General features: G+C 44.4%; 1 protein-coding gene across 2 annotated transcripts in view; it reads right to left on the bottom strand.

Moving 5' to 3' along the window:
* Nucleotides 1-6,496, bottom strand: part of LOC122542186 (excitatory amino acid transporter 2-like) — a 42,404-nt gene extending 35,908 nt beyond the window's left edge. The window contains exon 1 of one of the 2 annotated variants that reach the window (XM_043679633.1): nt 6,121-6,496. The gene's annotated coding sequence lies outside the window, so the exon portion shown is untranslated. Of the gene's footprint in view, nt 1-174; nt 312-6,120 lie in introns of those variants that run through there. The other variant, XM_043679634.1, reaches the window with a different exon arrangement.
* Nucleotides 6,497-19,876: the final 13,380 nt, after the last annotated feature.

Here is a 19,876-nt window from a genome sequence, read left to right as displayed (position 1 = left end):
CCTCCCTCAGTGTAACACTCAGTAACATTTCCCCACCTCCCTCAGTGTAACACTCAGTAACATTTCCCCACCTCCCTCAGTGTAACACTCAGTAACATCCTCCAACCCCCCTCAGTATCAAATTCCGTCCCCCCCCAGTGTAACACTCAATAACATTCACCTACTTACACCTACCATCCTGGGACTTCACAGGAAGGCCTTCTTTTTTCCAGTAGCAAGAGCCGGGTTAGGATCAGTGGAATGTTGGCTCTGAGTCAGATTGTTCGTGTGTTCAAGACCTGTCCCAGGCACCCACTGGCATCACTGAAACACCTATGTGGTCATAAGCAAGCAGTTGCTTTTGGGATCTTCCTGTGCAGAAATGGACTACTGCTTTGATGACATCCTAACATTGACTACACTTCAAAACTGCTTCCTTGGCTGTTAGATTGGTTTAGGGGGTCCTGTAGATGTGAAAAATGCTATAGGGATGCAATTATGAGATTCAGTTTGTGCAGAGGCACATCTTTGCTGGGATATGTTAATAAGAACTTAAGCAATTAGAGTTAGTGTAGGCCTTTCAGCCCCATCGAGCCTACTCTCTCATTCAATAAGATCATGGCTGTTCTGACTGTGGCCTCCCCAATACTAACCCTTGACTCCCATGCAGATTAAAAATCTCTCAGTCTTCACTTTATTCAAAGATACTGCCTCCTACTGTCCAAGACGAGAATTCCCAGACTAACAACACAATGAAAGATAACATTCTTCATCATCTGCATTTTAAGTAGGACGTATTTTTTTTGGAAACTACAGTCAAATTTCTCTCCAAAGTGATTTACACCCCGGGTGAAGTGAGGAAACACCTTTCCACTCAGAGAATGGTTACAGGATAGAATGTGCTGCCTGGAAAAGTGGGGGGAGCAAGTTTGATCGAGGCATTTCAGAGAGGGTTGGATAGTTATTTGGATAAAACAATGTGTAGGAGCTACGGAAGGGGCTGGGGTAAAGGAGGGGATCGTCTCTGGGTAACGCTGCTCAGTTGAAGAGCTGGTGTAGGGACAAGGGGCTGAACAATCTCCTACAACCTCACGATAATTCTGTGATTCCTGTGGATGGCCCCAGAACCCATCAGCTTTTCAGTTGTGCGAAGGGACCATGAAATAAAGAACAGGCCATTTGGCCCCTCAAGCCTACTCTCCAATTCCAATGGCTGACCATCCAACTCAATATCCAGTTCCCAGTTCCTCCCTTTAATCCCTTTAGGCCTAATAGTTATATCTAACTCTTTATTGAAAACATTTAATATTTTGACTTCAACCTCAACCACTTTCTGTGGGAGAGAGTTCCTCAGGCTCCCCACTCTCTGGGTGAAGATATTTCTCCTCATCTCAGGTGGCACGGTGGCTCAGTGGTTAACACTGCTGCCTCACAGTGCCAGGGACCCAGGTTCCATTCCCACCCTCGGGTAGCTGTCTGTGTGGAGTTTGCACATTCTCCCTGTGTCTGTGTGGGTTTCCTCCGGGTGCTCTGGTTTCCTCCCACAGTCCAAAGATGTACAGGTCAGGTGAATTGGCCATGGTAAATTGCCCGTAGTGTTAGGTGGATTAGTCAGGGGTAAATATTGAGGGGTAGGTTTCTCTTTGGAGGGTCAGTGTGGACTTGTTGGGCCAAAGGGCCTGTTTCCACACTGTAGGTAATCTAAATAGCCCATTCCGTATCCTTAACCTGTGACCCCTTGTTCTGGACTCCCTGGTCAAGGGGAACATCTTTCCTGCATTTACCCTGTCTAGTCCTGTTCACATTTTAAAATAATCTGACACGCGGGATGGAAATAACCGGTCTGGATTTTGCTTGGTCAATGATGGTTAAGATCTGAATAAAAGGATGTTTTAAGAGGCAATGAATAATACATGTTTCTGTTACACAATCTGTAGGTAAGATTTAAAAATAAGGCAGACACAAGATGTTCAATTTGACATGAAGGATTTGAACCATACTGTTAAAAGCTGAGTGGATTATTTTCAGAAGCTGAATGTGATCAGATTGGTGATGGAGAGCGAAAGGAGAAGGTACAATGAGACTGGGTACACTTGTGAAGTTGATATCAAAAGTAAGCTTGCAGGTGCAGCAGGCTAGTGGCATATAGGCCTTCAAAGTGAGAGGATTCAAAAAGAAGCAGGCCCTTTGGCCCACACCAATCCTCCAAAGAGTATCCCTCCCAGGCCAATTCCCCTACTCTATCCCCGTAACCCTGCATTTCCCAAGGCCTATCCACCCTAACCTGCACATCTTCGGATTTTGGGAGGAAACCCACGCAGAAGCAGGGAGAATGTGCAAACTCCACACAAACGGTCGTGCGAGGGGAGAATTGATCCCTGATCCCTGGTGCTGTGAGACAGCAGTGCTAATCACTGAACCACCTTCTTGCAACAGGGGTTTCTTGTTGCAGTTGTACAGGGGCTTGATCAGATCACATCTGGAGTATTCTGCACAGTTACAGTCTCATTATCTGAGCAAGGATGTGCTGGCTGTGGAGGTAATGCAACAAAGGTTTACCAGACTGATTTCAGGGATGGTGTGAGTATTATACAGGGATTAATTACACAGTGGATTGGTTAGGATTATATTCACTAGAGTGGGGAGTCAGGTGATCGCATAGAAACCTATAAAATTCCAGCAGGTCTGGGCAGGAAAGAAGGTTCCTGTTGACACGGGAGTCCAGTATCTAGAGTCACAGTTTATAGGTAGCGTGTAGGCCTTTAAAGAGTGAGATGATGAGTCATTTCTTCATCCAGATAGTGATGAACCAGTGAAATTCTTTGTCACAGAAAGTGGTTGAGAAGAAAGTATAGAGTATTTTCAAGAAGGAGTTAGATAAAGCTCTTAGAGCTAAAGGGATCAAAGCGATTGAGGAGAAGGTGGGAACAGGGGACTGTGTTGGATGATCAGCCACCAGCCTATTGAATGGGTCACAGTCCTGGAACTCCCTCTCTAAGGGCATTGTGGGTCTGCCCACAGCACACAGACTGCAGCGGTTCCAGAAGGCAACTCACCCCCACCATCTCAAGCGGGGGCAACTAGGGAAGGGCAATAAATGCTGGGCCAGCCCATAATATCCATGAGTGAATAAAAATGAAGCTAATTCTGAGGATTCTAATTTCCAGGGAAACTAATTCTGCCTTGAAGAGCGACAAGTCAAGAAGATGTTTTTTTCTTCAATGGCTATCTTGTCATAAAAATGAAATGGTTAAGTAGGCTCCTCAAGAATGAGTTGCTTTCAAAATGGGAGATTTCCTATGCATAACTGCAGCATCAGAAGTCAGGCCTGCCTTAATCAGTTCCTGATAAGGATTAGCAACACAAGCAGAAAACCAAGGGTAGCATCTGGGATGGGGACGAGACCACTGATCCTCATTGAGTAGGCTTTCATATCCCTCCTGATATGTCTGTTTCATAATCCGCAAACTAATCCTAGCCGCTGCAGCTCTGAATGGGACTGTCAATAGTCCGAACCCCTGGTTCTGTTGAGAATACCAAGAGATTTCTCAAGATTGATAAGCAGCAACGCAGAGATTCGTGCATGGGATTTACCGTCAGAAACCTGGCTCAAGACTATGGGACCCGAAAGACAACAAAACTACAGTCACTGGGGCTGATAGATGGCATTACTGCACCAACCCCCTTTACTGAAGTTTTCAACTGCATCCTGTATTTCAAAATCAAGAGACTAAACCCTAATGGAGAACGCAATAAGAATTTTGCATCCCCTAATTTCCTGTCTATCAAATGGGAAAGTTGTTGACCTCAGTACAAGTGCATTACTTTATCTACAGTGGACACATAAAGTGGCAACATCCTAAATCAGAAAGATATGTGTAAAAGGAAGGATAGTGTAATGGAAAGGACGTGTAATGGGAAGGATATATATAATGGGAAGTTAATCTCTGGAAACATGCATCAGAAACTGAAATCTTTCTAGCTCTCAGTCAATACTCCTTGTTCCCTGCTAGGATTGTCTATTGAGATAGATTGGAAAAGCGCAGCAGGTCAGGCAGCATCCAAGGAGCAGGAGAATCGACGTTTCGGGCATGAGCCTGAAGAAGGGCTCATGCCCGAAACGTCAATTCTCCTGCTCCTTGGATGCTGCCTGACCTGCTGCGCTTTTCCAGCAACACATTTTCAGCTCTGATCTCCAGCATCTGCAGTCCTCACTTTCTCCTATTGAGATAGATTGTCAGGTTCATGTTATTTCAATACTAAAATTCCGAAGTTCATGTTTGCTCATATTTTAAATTCCTGTGTTCACATTGAATTACATTTTAACTGACTTACTTCATGTTAAGTCATCTTTAAAAGTCCAATGTTAATTTTAATCTGCGTATCGCTGTTAGATTCGAGAAACTGAGAAGCCAAAGGATAGGAATGAAGCCAAATGTTACACACACTTCTATAAGATTTCAGTCATACATGTTGTGGAACAGGCCATTGAGTCCTCACTGACCTTCCGAAGAATATCCCACCCAGACCCACCCCACCTTTCTAACCCTGCATTTCCCATGGCTAACCCATATAACCTGCACATCCCCAGGCACTATGGGACAATTTAGCATGGCCAATCCACCCTAACCTGCACACCTTTGGACTGTGGGAGGAAACCCACGCAGACACAGGGAGAATGTGCAAACTCCACACAGACAGTCGCCTGAGGGCTGAATTGAACTCAGGTCCCTGGTGCTGTGAGGCAGCAGTGCTAGCCATTGAGCCACCATGCCAACCGCCCCCACCCAGTAGTTATGGGGTTGCATGTTACAAACATACTTGACCCAACAAACATGTTCTCAATCTGCTCCTATCCAGAACCACAATTGAATTCCCAACTAATGCTCATCACCCACACACTGTGAAGCGCAATTAATGTACACTTGACATTTGATACTTTCATTTTTTTTTCTCACATCTTCAGTCCATTTGTCATGTTTTAAAATTAACATATTTCTGTTAAGTCATAGAATCCCTACAGTATGGAAGCAGGCCATTCAGCCCATTGAGTTCACACCAACCCTCCGAAGAGCATCCCACCCTATCCTTATAACCGTGCATTTCCAAGGGTTAATGATAATTAATATTTTAACGCTCATGTTAAGTGATAATTTAATGCTTTAGATTCATGTTAAGTTGTCTTTCACTATATTCATGTTGTGATACCTCAATGCCTAAAAGCTCTTGTTAAATCAGATTTTAAATTATTACATTTATGGTACATTACTTTTACCATATGCATCCTCAGTGAGATTTAAAATTCCTAAGTTACTGTTAAACATTGTTTGAAATGATCACATTCTCATTAAGCTGTGTTTTACTACATGCCTATTAAGTCACATTTAGAATCCCGGCTTGCTGTTAAATCAGTTTTCTATTGCATACGTGTTAATTCATACTTAGAATTCTTAAGCTTTTGTTAAGTCTATTTAACTTTGCTCAATCATTTACTTATAAATACAGTGAGGTTTTAATTCCTTCAAGGCAAATAACCAAACATTACTTTTATCCATTCTCATTGTCCCCAATTTTTATAACTGTTTGTGGTTAGATTTATGCCACTGCGAGGGGCTGTATAATATAATCAGAAATCAACAGCTGAAAATTAAAATCAGAAATGCTGAGCTGCAAAAGCCAAACACAGAATGGTGGGCAAAGTCTCAGCAAGCCCAAGGAGTGAGTGGATATTTCAAATGGAGCCCATTCGGATCCCATGCCTCACTTTCCCCATGTTTTACCTCCCTCCCTTTCTCTCTATCCCCTCCTCCACCATGGATCCCTCTCCCTCCTTCTAAATCCAACCCTTTCCCTTCCAGATCCTGACCCAGCTTCTTCACGGTTTCATCCATGGCCCTCACTGATGTTTGTGGACAGCACATTCGTTTCCGCCTCTTTTAGCCGAACCCAAGTTTGAGGAGGCACCGTGTGGAAGGGAGACCTGTTCCATTTCACCCCTTCAGCCCGTCCTTGGTTTGACAACCTTCCCAAAGGCAGGGCATTCCTGGTCTATTTGAGCGGTTTAGTTAAGGACATATGCCCTTGTCCTTCTCTCAGTCCAAATTGGCACAAATCACCACAAAGGAGAATAAACAAACTCACCTCTGCAATTCCTAAATTATCTGCAGCACGCTACATTCCAGATGTGAGGGCAAGTGGAGGACAATTTCAACATCAAGTAACTGTCAGTATTTGCGTCAGTCAAAACACATGTTCAAATAATTTAATCCAAATCAACTCGGATGGGAGCCAAGATCTCTCTCCTTTTTCCAAATAAAAACACACAGCTCTCTGTCGATGGGTTTTGAAAAAGGCTACTCTGCCTTTGGGCAGTCCAAACCAATCAATAATTGTCTGGACAAAATTAGAAACAAAGGGAAAATTTAATTGGGTGTTCCAGGTTTGACTGTGTGTGAGATAGAATGAGAACAACAGCAAGAGAGGGACACAGGCGGAGACAAAAATAAATGAGAGGATGGAAAAGATACTGACTGGGGAGGCAGATGGGTACAGTTGATGAACAAGGGATTAGATGGGACGATTAAACCACTGTGCGTACAGATTAAGGAAACAATGCAATGGAGCACACGTCGTGTGTGAAAATGTGCATGAGATCCATTCAGGACATCAACAGAAATGGGAAGCCTCCCCAAACAAAGTTCTGAGTTTGTAGTGAGGGGGCAACAGACAAGGATAATGTGGAACTGCACAATAGGGAGGTGAAATCAGACCGACAGCTGGAACTGACTGGAGGGGAGCTGATCACTGAATATATAGATAGACAGTAGGAACCTGAGATTTGGTGAGATGCTGCGATGGGGAGTTTAGTCAAGTCACACGAGGGCTGCTCTCTCATTAGAGAGAGAGACAACTGGTGGTGGTTTAACCTAAAGGTCACCACACCTCAGGCAAAGGGAAGAGGCTGAGCAGGAGAATCCTTCAAGATAATCTCAGCCAATAATGGGAATTGAACCCACTTTGTTACCACAATATTGCTTTGCAAGCTGCCAGTCCAGCCAACTGAGTGAAACCACGTTTACGAGGATATTGCTGGGGTTGGAGGGTTTGAGCTATAGGGAGAGGCTGGATAGATTAAATTAGATTACTCACAGTGTGGAAACAGGCCCTTCGACCCAACAAGTCCACACCGACCCGCTGAAGCGCAACCCACCCAGACCCATTCCCCTACATTAACCCCTTCAGCTAACACTACAGGCAATTTTGAATGGCCAATTCACCTCACCTGCACTGTGGGAGGAAACCGGAGCATCTGGAGGAAACCCATGCAGACACGGGGAGAATGTGCAAACTCCACGCAGTCAGTCGCCTGAGAATTGAACCCAGGTCTCTGGCGCTGTGAGGCAGCAGTGCTAACCATTGTGCCACCGTGCTGCCCATAACTGGGGCTGTTTTCCCTGGAGCATCGGAGACTAAGTAGTCTCTGATGCTGACCTTATAGAGGTTTAAGATTTAAAAGGGACCTAAGGGACAACTTTTTCACACAGAGAATGATGCGTGTATGGAATGAACTGCCAGAGTCTGGTACGATTGCAACATTTAAAAGGCATCTGGATGGGTATATGAATAGGAAGAGTTTAGGGGGATATGGGCCAAATGCTGGCAAATGGGACTAGACTAGGGTGGGATATCTGGTTGGCATGGACGAATGTAACCGAGAGGTATGTTTCCGTGCCGTAAATCTCTGATTCTGTGACTCCCCTGAGTTAAGTAATAACTGCACAGAAACAACCCATCTCTATCGTTGCTCTTATTTATTAATTCCGGGAATCTGGGCGTTGGTGGCAAGGTCAGTATTAATCAGCCATCCCTAAATGCCCTCGAAAAGATGGTAATGAGCCACCGTCATCAACTACTGCAGCCCGTATAGTGGAGGAAGAGTAACACATTTCCAACTCTGGATCGTGTGCATCTTTGAGGGGAAGGGGAGGTGTTACAAAATGATCACCGCCTGGCATTTGTGCCCCAAATAATACCCTCCCCTTACCAGCCTGTCCCTGGCTATTCCCAAGCGCGGACAGCGACTGCCCCAGATATCTGAGGAGTTGTGAATGGAAATGAACAGAGTGCAATCACCGGTGAACGTTACACCCCACCCTTACAGCAATGATAGGTCATCGATGAGGCCTAGGATACTATCCTGAGGAATCTGGTTCTTTTTTTGGACAACCCGCCAGTCACATGATTCAATGAAAGCAGAGTTATTGATTATCACAGCGATCAATGAGTTTACAACAAATCCAGACATAATGACTGTTCTTTCAAATTGTTTTTCTCCTGTTGCATAGACCGCGCTCAAGGTTCACGTGCAGCAGTAGCTTCTGAAATGTAGAAACATAGAAAATAAGGGCAGGAGGAGGCCATGCAACCCATCTTGACTGCTCTGCCTATCAATATTATCACGGCAGGTCATTTAATTCAATACATTAATGTAAAATATGACATGGCCGAGGCAACACATTGGCTCAGTAGTTAGCATTGCTGCCTCACAGCACCAGTGACCCACGTTCGATTCCACCCTCGGGCAACTTGCATGTTCTCCCTGCATCTGCATGGGTTTCCTCCCACAGTGCAAAGATGTGCAGGTTAGGGTGGATTGGCCGTGCAAAATTGCCCCATAGTGTCCAGGGATGTGCAGGTTAGGGTGGTTTGGTTGTGCTAAATTGCCCACAGTGTCCAGGGATTTGCAGGCTAGGTGGGTCAGCCATGGGGAAATGCAGGAGGACAGGGTGGGTCTGGGTGGGATGCTCGCCAGAGGTTGGTGTGGGATTAAAAGCCTCCTTCCACACCGCAGGGCTTCCTGACAACTGATTGTAGGCCTCAGAGGTCCACAAGAGAGAGAACATCAGGCCAGAATCAATATGTCAAAAGGGAGTTTTAGCCATTACGCTAGAGAGCTAGACATTGAGACCCTGTATAATGAACAGATGTACATAAAGGAGTGTCACATAAGGAACCTTGCTTAGAGATAAGGACCAAGCCATCTCAGGGACAGTCTATGTATAGATCCCTTCAGCCTAAGACACTCCCGATCTGTACCTCAATGTGCATGGTGCAGTTTTAAAGCACAAGATAATGTGTTGACAACACTGCGGCTTTGAGAGGTGTACTTCGTCCTAGTTTTTCTGTCATGAAGAGAGGTTGAGACTGAGGAGCAGAGTGGTCTGCTCAAAGCCGATAAAGTAAGCATTGGGTTTTTCTTTAAAGTGGGAACCACAGAAGCAGCCTGAAGGCGTGGGGTCAAGCCCCCACAGAGCCAGGACTTTAGTTTAACTTTCTGTAACTTGGGGTTTGGAAGCTGGAAAGCATCTCTCCCAGCTACAGCAAAATGCTTGAGTTGTCTCTCTCTCTCTGTTTTCTCCCTTCTCCTCTGCTTTTAGAACATTCCAGTGAGTACAGGCCCTTCGGCCCTCGATGTTGTGCCACCCTGTGAAAATAATCTGAAGCCCTGAAGAAGGGCTTATGCCCGAAACATCGATTCTCCTGTTCCGTGGATGCTGCCTGACCTGCTGCGCTTTTCCAGCAACACATTTTCAGCTCGAGTCTATTACTGTTGCAGGCAATGCATTCCACGCTCCTATTTACTCTGAGTAAAGGAACTACCTCTGATATCTGTCTTACATCTATCACCCCTCAATTTGAAGCTATGTCCCCTTGTGCTAGCCATTACTATCCAAGAAAAAAGGCTCTCATTGTCCACCCCGTCAAATCCTCTGATTATCTTATATTGTCTCAATTAAGTCACCTCTCAACCTTTTTCTCTCTAAGGAAAATAGCCTCAAGTCCCTCAACCTTTCCTCATAAGACCTTCCCTCTATACCAAGCAATATCCTAGTAAATCCCCTCTGCACTCTTTCCAAAACTTCCACATCCTTCCTATAATGCGATGACCAGAACTGTACGCAATACTCCAGGCTGCACCAGAGTTTTGTACAGCTGCAACATGACCTCATGGTTCCGAAACTCAATCCCTCTACCAATAAAAGTTAACACACCTTAACATTCTTAACAGCTCTATCAACCTGGGTGGCAACTTTGAGGGATCTATGGACATATAATTTTACAGGAAGTGAGCAAACCAGAACTTTTGGCTAACAATTCAATGTCAGCCTGGGTCAGGGAGGAAAGGGGAAATAACGGTGGCAATCGTGCAGCTCTTATAACTGCTGAAAATGCAGTTAGAATCATTGGAAATGGCTATAATTGCAAATGAAGCAGCTTGAATTAGAGATAATGGCAAGAGAAAAGAAAATGAAACAGTTTGGATTATGATTAAAATTACGACTAAGGCCGTTATGGTTATGATTACAACTAAGGTCAGTCCAGCTGTGGATAGGGATAAAGGATGTTGTGGGTTACAGGGGGACAAAGATAGCTGCAGAGCTGGGCTGAGAGGTAGAAAATGGAGTTTAATGCGGAAAAGTGTGAGGTGATGCACTTTGGAAGGAGTAACAGGAATGCAGAGTACTGGACTAATGGTAAGATTCTTGTTAGTGTAGATGAGCAGAAAAGATCTTGGTGTCCAGGTACATAGATCCTTGAAAGTTGCCACCCAGGTTGATAGGGTTGTTAAGAAGGCATACAGTGTGTTAGATTTTATTGGTAGAGGGATTAAGTTTCGGAGCCATGAGGTCATGCTGCAGCTGTACAAAACTCTGGTGTGGTCGCACTTGGAGTATTACGTACAGTTCTGGTCACCACGTTATGGGAAGGATTGGAAGCTTTGAAAAGGGTTCCGAGCAGATTTACGAGGATGTTGCCTGGTATGGAGGGAAGGTCTTATGAGGAAAGGTTGATGGAACTGAGGCTGTTTTTGTTAGAGAGAAGAGGGTTGAGAGGTGACTTAATTGAGACAGATAAGATAATCAGAGGGTTAGATCAGATGGACAGTGAGAGCCTTTTTCCTTGGATGATGATGGCTAGCACGAGGGGACATAGCTTTAAATTGAGGGGTGATAGATATAGGACAGATGTCAGAGGTAACTTTACTCAGAGAGTAGTAGAGGTGTGGAACGTACTGCCTGCAACAGTAATAGACTCGCCAACTTTAAGAGCATTTAAATGGTCATTGGATAGATATATGGATGCGAATGGAATAGTGTAGATTAGATGGGCTTCAGATTGGTTTCACAGGTCAGCGCAACATCGAAGGCCGAAGGGCCTGTACTGCGCTGTTATGTTCTATGTTCTATACTACACAAGGCACACCCTGTTTAAATCAACCAAATGCAATACCCAAAATAAAAACAGACACCAACACTCACTGTCTTTGAGTCTAATACTCCTAAAGTCAATGTGGAATTTGAGATGTTGATCCCGGAAATAACGGACCAGACCAAACCCCCTCAAAACATGTCGAGGAGATAGCCTAGATTTGAACTTTTTCCTATTTTAAAGGCGAGGCGTTATGTTCCAGATGCAATTTGATTGGTTAAACTACCAATCTTGAAGCAAAACACCCTTTCTTCATACATTATAGCTAAAATACACACAAAAGAAAGAAAAAATTGGAATAAGTTATAACTATTGGTAAATTTAACAGATTATTTAACTACTGAACAGCAGCTGTACTAGTATAGCAACATCCCATAAACACCCCTTGGCAAAAGCAAACACAGTAAAACAACTTGTCTCACAGGTAATTCTCCAGTCCAGGAGGAAAGATAAAAACTGAGAGTGAGAGAGGGAACTCAGGTGTGTTGTCGCAGCTTCCAAACCCCAACAACTAATGAAAGTTAAACTAAAGTCCAGGTTCGGTGGGAGCTTGACCCCCCCCCTTCCATTGTTCCAATTTTAAAAAATAACCTAAGACCTCACAAGCAGTTCACTTTATTGACTTTGAGCATACTGCTCATTCCCTCTGTCTCAACCTCTCTGCGTAAAAAAAACCAGGACAAAGTACACCCCTGAAAGCCATAGTGTCACAAAAGCTGTGGGTACTGTAGATCCAAATCCCCCAGTTCCTCCCAAGCTCCACTGAGTACATGTTGCGTCTCGCATTCTTCATGTTGTGGGACCCCACCATGTTACTTTCTAAAGGAAATCGATCCGATTTGCATTTTGACTAATCCCGCCAAGTTGCTGCCAGCGACAGATTGTGTTCCCAGGCGGGGGTGGGGCTCAGGAATGTGCTGCCTTGGAGGGGAGTTGAGATGGGAAACCTCACAACCTTTGCTAAGGAATTGGATCAGCATGTGGAAGTATCCTAACATCCAAGGCTGCGGGAAAGTAGGACTAGTGTCAGTCGTAGTATATTTGTTTTGGCAGTACAGGCTCAATGGGCTGAAGGGTCTCTTTTGTACTGTATGATTCAATAATGAAACCATTCACTCAGGATGTTGTAAGTTCAAGTTCCACTCCAGAGATTGGAATATAAGGTCTGCAGGGCGCCAGGGCAGCACTGGGGGGGGGGTACAGTACTATTGAAGGATGAGATTACAGACTGAGGCCAATCAGCAATTGGATACAAAAGATATTGGGTTGCAATTTTGAAAAGCAGGAGAGTTTTTCCTGGTTTCTGGCCCATATTTTTCCCTGAACCAGTGTCAAAAACATTATCAGGATAGAGTCTGCGGGAGCTGGAACTTGCTTCCCCCCTTTTCCTGCATTACAAACTGTTGTGTGAGCCTTAAGGTGTGAGGCGCTATACAAATGAAAGATTCTCTCTCACAAATTGATCGTTGCCAGTGCTCTGCCTTTTAGCAGAGAACAACTCGATCTCCCTTATGGGGGTTGGGAAGCAAGACATGAATCTGTCTTGTGCTGTTGGCAACATCCAGCCAATTGAGCCCCTCTCCGTCCCTGCTCAACACTCTGCCCCAAGTAGTCAGCGTTTGCAGTGGGAGCTTGCACTATTTAACCTGCATGTTGCAGCCTGGAGCACTTTACTGTGCATTGGAAGGATTTACACTTTGCTGTTTGGCGACAATATGAACACACTTTCATTAGCTGACAAGTCCTGGAGTAGGACTTGAACCTGTAACTTCTGGCCCAGGGCAAGGCTACCTCCACATCTGTGGTAAAACCTCCCTCGTTCTTTGATTCTGTAATCATGATTTGGAGATGCCGGTGTTGGACTGGGGTGTACAAAGTTAAAAATCACACAACACCCAGGTTATAGTCCAACAGGTTTAATTGGAAACACACTAGCTTTCAGAGCGTGGCTGAAGGAGCGGAGCTCTGAAAGCTAGTGCTTCCAATTAAACCTGTTGGACTATAACCTGGTGTTGTGTGATTTTTAACTTTGATTCTGTAAATACTTTGAGCTCTTTGAAGTTCATGAAACAATTGTCATCACCTGAAAACACCACTAGGTGTCCTAAATGAGACAGTTTTCAATCTGAATCTATTCAATGGAAAGCCCGATTAATGTAACTGCATTCACAAAGGAGGTGAGGTTTACTTTTATATAATGCTTTTCATGACCACATGTAGCTTTCAAAATGTTTTACAGCCAATGAAGCCCTCCACTGTTTTTATTTCAAAATACACTTTATTTATAAAAATGTCTTTATATACAGACACAATCCCTTTGGTACAGTTTGATACAGCAGCTTATGAAGAAACAAACATTGGAGTGTGACTCTATCCAAGAAGCCAAAGTCATTTCTTACTTACACAGACCTATATTTAATATGCATTTGAGGCACTGGGGGAGGGTCTGATAATTGAACAGTCCCCCATTTAACTTCAGCTGAAAGACCTCAGATGGTGGCCTTTCCCCGCTGTGTCTCGGTGGGAGCTGCCCCAGGCTTTAGTGCGTCCCTCAGCATGTGGTCCTGGACCTTGGAAAGTGTCAGTCTGCAACACTCGGTTGAGATCAATCCCTTGCTCTCGAAGACCAACAAGTTTCGGATAGACCAAAGAGCGACTTCCACCGAGTTGATGGTCTTCCAGGCGCAGTCAATGTTTGTCTCAGTGTGTACGTCCCGGGGAGCAGAACGTAGAGCACAGAATTCGGCGTTACAGAGCTGCTGAGGAGGGACCTCAACACAAACCACTACATCTTCCTCCAGACTTCCGTTGCAAAGGCACATTCCAGAAGGAGCCTTTGTTGTCCCAACCAGATAATCTGTTCTTGTGACACTGACTGAAGAGTAGGTATTGATCAAGCCACCAGGGATGAATTCTCTTGTTTTTCAACACTTAACACTCCCTTAGTATCTACCTTCACACACCCACAATATTCCTGCAGCACCTTGTTGTCTTGACTTGTCTGTGTTTGAGTCTGTGCATGTATGCAGGACCAAGGAGATTAGTAATTATTTTTGAGGTTATTGAGAAAACCTGGTTAAAGTCTCTTTTGTTCTGAAATACATGGAGAAAGGAGAAGCAAAATTGATAGTTTTAATGCTTGAGGTACTGCTGCGTCATTGAATTCCCTTCCCACCGAGTTGTAGCAATCACATAGGCATACATTTTTTAAACATTCTGTCACAGATTCATCGAGTCATACAGCACAGAAACGGACCCTTCAGTCCATCTCATCCATGCTGACCAGATATCCCAATCTGACCTAGTCCCACTTGCCAGTATCTAACCCATATCCCTCTAAACCCTTCCTATTCATATACTCATCCAGGTGCCTCATAAATGCTGTAACTGTACCAGCTTCCACCACTTCCTCTGGCAGCTCATTCCATACATGCACCACCCTCTGCATGAAAAAGTTACCCCTCAGGTCCTTTTTAAATCTTTCCCACTCACCTCAAAACAATACTCTCTGGTTTTGGATTTCCTTATCTTGGGAAAAAGACCTTGACCCTTCACCCTATCAATGCCCCTCATGGTTTTATAAACTTTGATAAGGTCATCCTTCATCTTCTGACGCTCCAAAGAAAATAGCCCCAACCTATTCAGCCTCTCCCTATAACTCAAACCTTCCAATCTTGGCAACATCCTTTTCTGAACCCTTTCAAGTTTAACAACCTCCTGCCTATAGAAGGATGACCAGAGTTGTATTGAGTATTCCAAAAGTAGCCTCACCAACGTCCTATACAGCCACCACATGGTGTCCCAACACCTATACTCAATGTTCTGGCCAATAAAGGCAAGCATACCGAATGCCTTCTTCACTATCCTGTCTACTTGCGACTCAATTTTCAAGGAACTGCAGGCAGTTCTCGTATAAAGCGTCTTTTGGCAGCGCGATTTGGCTACAATGTCGCTGAAGAATTTGGGAATGGTATTTTCGAGAACACTGACCTTTGTTCACAATAGGGCAATTCCAGCAGTGATCATTTCGCAGGCTTCATTCTGCATTTGTGCAGCTGCCATCAGAGCATGTGAGAGTTACAGGCCTGTACACTGAGCAGCTTCATCTCCAACGTTAAATGAATGAATGTTCATTGCTCTCCCTCTGAGCCAAGAATATTCTTGTATAATTCCTGTATACGTCCTGTATAATTCCTGCAGGACTGCATTACTCTCACACATACCATTTGCCTTTCTAATTTATTCTTGTACCTGCCTATCATACAACCTAAACAAACCTCCAAGACAATCAGAAGACGATCAGCCACAGCCATCCACTTCTGCAACCACAACTGAACCTGAAGGTGGTGATGATGACGACCCTCTGTCCATGCATTAGCAATATTTTTTCAATGTAATGTGTTAAATTTACTTTTGTTTCATTAATAAATATGGTTTAAACCTTCATTGAGGCTGTGCTGTACTTTGTGTTAGGCTTTTGGGTGAGTTTTGAGTGATTGTGAGTCTTTTGTTTTGTTGGTCTGCCCCTAGCCCCACTTTTCCCATAGGCCCCATTATTTCTATTAAGTGATTTTCTATTAAGCGAGGTTTGGTTGAAATGCATTACCTTCCCGCAGGGTTGTAGCAATCACATAGGCATGCACTTTTTCAGCATTCTGTCACAGAGTCATCGAGTCATACAGCACAGAAACAGACCCTTCAGTCCAACTCATCCATAGGAGAACTACCTGTGTGCACCTGCACCCCTAGATCTCTTTGTTCAACAACCCTCCCCCCAGGGCCCTACTATTAACTGTACAAGTCCTGCCCTGATTTTCCTTACCAAAGTGTAACACCTCACATTTATCTGAATTAAACTCCATCTGCTACTCCTCCAAAGGTTGTGAATCTGTCCAAAGGACAATGGATATTCAGTCATTGCTCAGTTTCTGGGCACTAAGTGGCTCCAAGGATTTCAGGGGTGGGACAGGCATACAGAATTGAGGTTTGAGGTCAGCCGTGATCACAATGAATGATGGGAGATGCTAGATAAACTGAATGGCTGACTCCTGTTCCTATGTCTATATTCATATTTCTCCCACCATCATCTGCTGCCTTGCTGCATGCAATAAACTGAGATTGTGCAAATGAGAACAGGAGTTTGCCATTCGGCCCTTCCATTTTCCAACTTGATCACGGCTGATCTTCTACAACAACATAATTTTCTCATTCTAACACTGATATCCTGTATATCTGGGAACCTGTCAACCTCTGTCTTAGATACAATCAGTGACGTAGCCTCTGAGGTAGAGAATTCCATTGGTTTCCCACCTTCTGACTGAAGCAAGTTCTCACCTGTGCCCGGAATCACCCACTCCTAACTCCTTCCTGCCAAACCCTGGGGTAAATTTGTATGCTTGCCTTTCATAGAGGCAAAAGAGAGGACTTTCATAAGGGCAATTCCAGTGCTCAAGATGAGAAAGCGAAAGTTCACAGGCAACACACACGAGATAAAGCGTTCAAGTTGGGCTTGAGTTAATATCAAATTAGTAATAAATAGCACCATGACAGAGAAAACAAACAAAGGTTCAGAGTTAAGGAAGTAATGATTGAACGAAAAGGAATGGACAGCAATTGTTGATGGCATCCAAAGGGTAAGTTCCTCAGAGAAAGAATGTGATGGAAAGGAGAGAGCTGGAGGGACATTGCATGTATAATAAAGGAGGCAGGGCAACGTGCCAAAAGTGGAAGGTTAATGATGTATTTCAAAGAGGGAGAAGTATAATACAGCAGGAAAGGACCCTGTCTGCCTACAAATGAATCATCGAATCCCTACAGTGCAGGAAGTACATTCAGCCCATTGATTCTGCACCGACCTTTTGAACAGCATCCCACCCAGACTCAGCCACCTACCCACAACTCTGCATTTCCCATGGCTAACCCATCCTAGCCTGCACATCCCTGGGCACTATGGGACAATTTAGCATGGCCAGTCTAGCCAAACCTGCACATCTTTGGATGGAATCCGGAGAATGTGCAAACTCCTCACAGACAGTCACCCGAGGGGGGAATCGAACCCGGGTCCCTGGCACTGTGAGGCAGCAGTGCGAACCACTGCAAGTAATTGGATGACAATCCATTTCAGAGTCTTCTGTAATTGAAGTTTGAACTCTAAGGCCACTGCAGTGAGCAGAACCCTGAGCAAAAAGAGCTTTTTCCTTCTCAAGTTTGTTGGAGTTGCTACAAATGTAGTGAAGAGAGGGGAAAAAAGTAAAGATGCTTTGGTTGAAGATCAAGGTTCATCCAATCAGCTTTCTAAATTGTGGTAAGGCAGGTAGACTGCTTTAGAGGGATAGGTAAGTGCTGTCTATATTATTCACTATTTCTGATACATCCAATTATTTCTTTTCTGTTGTATGTTATTTCAGCAAAGGATGCATGGCATTGGGCATGTTTTTTCTTTGTTTATCTGTTCAAAAGTTGCCCACATGACCCTAACTCTGGATTTAACATTGACTCCTATGGGAAATCAGGCCTCGCTTAAAGTTGTTTCATTTAAAGTAATCATTTTCAGGAACACAACCACAGTTTTAAGTGAAGCCTTCCTATAATCCACTTTAACAGCATATCAATTTCTCATGGAGGCTAAAGGTCACCCCATACAAATGTGTCTTCCCTTGTTGTATTCTCAAAAGGTAAAGGCAAGTTGAGGATTGCAGAGCGTTCTTTGTAGAAACATAGAAATATATCTCACAACCTTTAAAAGTACATGGGTGAGCACTTGAAATGTCTTAACATTCGAGGTTATGAGCCAATCGCTGGAAATTGAGATTAGTGTAGATAGGTCAGCAATGAGATTATAGGCCAGAGGCATGATGTTTGTGCTTCTGGGTGGCACCGTGGCTCAGTGGTTAGCACTGCTGTCTCACAGCACCAAGGTCCCAGGTTCGATTCCAGCCTTGGGTGACTGTCTGTGTGGAGTTTGCACATTCTCTACGTGTCCACGTGGGTTTCCTCCGGGTGCTCCGGTTTCCTCCCACAGTCCAGAGATGTGCAGGTCAGGTGAATTGGTCGTGCTGAATTGCCCATAGAGTTAGGTGCATTAGTCAGAGGGAAATGGGTCTGGGTGGGTTAGTCTTCGGAGGGTCGGTTTGGACTGGTTGGGCCGAAGGGCCTGTTTCCGCAATGTAGGGAATCTAATCATATGACTCTCAAATTGGAAAGGGAGAAGACCATTCGGCCCTTTGAGTCTGTGCCATCATTCAATATGATCATGGCTGTTCATCCAACTTAGTCCCCTGTTCCTGCTTTCTCCCTGTACTTTTTGATCCCTTTAGCCCTGAGAACTACATCTAACTCCTTCTTGAAAACACTCAATGTTTTGGCCTCAGCCACTTTCTGCGGGAGAGAATTCCCCAGACCCCAACACTCTCTGCGTGAAGATATTTCTCCTCTTTCTACTCGTCTCAGCCCTACCCCATATCATTAGGCTGTGATCCCTGGTCCTGGACACCTTAGTCAGGGGGATCGTCCTTCATGCGTTTACCCTGTCCAGTCCTGTTTATATTTTAACAGAGCATAACATGTGAGATGGAAATAACTGGCTCAGAAATTTGCTTGGTCAACAATAATTAACATCTGAATAAAAGGAAGTTTGAAGAGGCAATGAATAATACACGTTTCTGTTACACAATCTATAGCTAAGATCTAAAAATAAGGCAGACACAAGACGCCTCGGCTGTTTAACTTGACTTGAAGGATTTGAGCCTTGCTGTTAAAAGCTGAGTGGATTATTTTCAAAGTTGAGAAAAGGCAGCCAAGAGGCGTGAACTAAATCTGGCCAAAATTCAGGTCCTTAGTGTTGCATAATGAAAATAGTCATGAAAAAAGAGGTGGTGATGTGAAACATGAAAAAGCACTAACCATTAGCGGTCATGTGTAAGAGACAGTGACCTCAGGATGGTATTAGTGAGGGATGTATTTACACAGGACAATATTAGTTACAATGTCCTGGACTGTGGAAGGAAACTGGAGCACCTGGAGGAAACCCACCCAGACACGGGGAGAATGTGCAAACTCCACACAGTCAGTCGCCCGAGGCTAGAATCGAACCCAGGTCCCTGGCGCTGTGAGGCAGCAGTGCTAACCACTGAGCCAACATACCATACCTAGGTGGGTGGGTGGGTGGGTGGGTTTCCCCCTGGTGCTCTGGTTTCCTCCCACAATCCAAAGATGTGCAGGTTAGGCATGCTAAATTACCCATAGTGTTCAGTGATGTAAAGGTTAGGTGCATTAGTCAGGGGTAAATGTAGGGGAATGGGGAATGGGCTTGGGTGGGTTACTCTTTGGAGGATTGGTATGGTGTTGTTGGGCCATATGGCCTGATTCCATACTGTATATGGATTTTAGTAAGGCGTTTGATTGTATATGGATTTTAGTAAGGCGTTTGATAAGGTTCCCCATGGTAGACTACTGCAAAAAATACGGAGGTATGGCATTGAGGGTGAGTTGGAGGTTTGGATTAGGAGTTGGCTGGCTGGGAGAAGACAGAGGGTAGTAGTTGATGGCAAAGGTTCATCTTGGAGTGCCGTCACTAGCGGTGTTCCGCAAGGATCTGTTTTGGGACCATTGCTGTTTGTCATTTTTA

Source organism: Chiloscyllium plagiosum, chromosome 39 (assembly GCF_004010195.1).
Source record: "Chiloscyllium plagiosum isolate BGI_BamShark_2017 chromosome 39, ASM401019v2, whole genome shotgun sequence".
NCBI lineage: Eukaryota > Metazoa > Chordata > Chondrichthyes > Orectolobiformes > Hemiscylliidae > Chiloscyllium > Chiloscyllium plagiosum.
Note: the sequence above shows the minus strand (reverse complement) of the source record. Positions and strands in the feature narration are given on the sequence as shown.